General features: G+C 37.6%; 1 protein-coding gene across 2 annotated transcripts in view; it reads right to left on the reverse strand.

The window, feature by feature from the left end:
* Nucleotides 1-231: 231 nt before the first annotated feature.
* The window catches only part of brms1 (BRMS1 transcriptional repressor and anoikis regulator), an 11,954-nt gene continuing 11,179 nt past the window's right edge, over nt 232-1,006 (reverse strand). For both annotated transcript variants that reach the window (XM_060874663.1, XM_060874662.1), the window contains one exon: nt 232-1,006. This exon is cut by the window's right edge and continues 704 nt beyond it. The gene's annotated coding sequence lies outside the window, so the exon portion shown is untranslated.

Genomic DNA, 1,006 nt, shown 5'->3' on the forward strand with positions numbered 1-1,006 from the left:
CCATGGTGTGCAATAAGACCTGTCACAGTGAATTACATGAACACCCATCGAATTACATTCATTTCAATTCAGTGGAATTTGTTGAGTTCAACACTTTCTAAAGTGAATAAATTTAGTTGCTTACACTTTGTGTCGAAATTCAACTTTTGTGAACTGTTAAATAAAGTGAAATCAAATTTGAGGCAGAGGAACATTGCATAGCACTGCAAAAGGACAATTCTTTTTTAAAATAATAATAAATAAATAAAAATGAAAACGAGAGCTCATTTTAACAGTGGGAAGGCATGAGATTGGACTTATAGACCTGACTATAAAGTATGCATAGTACACATGATGTCTGGAGGCTGGAACTGATGGTATAAGTGTTTTCTGTTTGTGTTCTGATAGATGATTGGCTAGTTAGCAAGCTTGCTAGCAAATAACTTATGCAAGCGCAAAGCTTTGTGTATATGTAGGACTTGATTTCTTCATTTATGCCGTTTTTATCAAATGGTTTATCCTGGTTAGGCTTGTGTTATATTCAGGGCCTATAACAGCAACATCAGGCATGAGTTGGGAATAACCCTGGAGGATAAAGGACTTGATTTATTACCCTGTAGGAAAGTGGAGACACATTCTTCATAAGTTGCACTGTGTGTAACTTTTGTGTTACTATTCTTCCAAGCCTGCCTCAATCACACAAGTTTCACAAGGAGACTCAAAGTGCGAGTGTCCGGTGTGACTGCGGTTTTACTTGTGTAGATGATAATGTGTGAATGCAGTCATTGAGGATTTTGCTAAATCTTTAGTGTACCTCTTTATAGTAGCATTGAGTTAACCACCTTACGTGCATGGTGTGGTTAAGTTCACAGGAAATGTTCTGCTTTTGGCTTTAGCTAATCCAGTTTGTTGGACTGGGGTATGGTAAGGGCATAGATACATATATTGGGCTATAAGCATCAATATAATCCCTATTTGGTCTACAGTCTTGGTGTGTAGCTGTGTGTAGTGGTATAGAGCTGTGTGT

Source organism: Tachysurus vachellii, chromosome 7 (assembly GCF_030014155.1).
Source record: "Tachysurus vachellii isolate PV-2020 chromosome 7, HZAU_Pvac_v1, whole genome shotgun sequence".
Taxonomy (NCBI): Eukaryota; Metazoa; Chordata; class Actinopteri; order Siluriformes; family Bagridae; genus Tachysurus; species Tachysurus vachellii.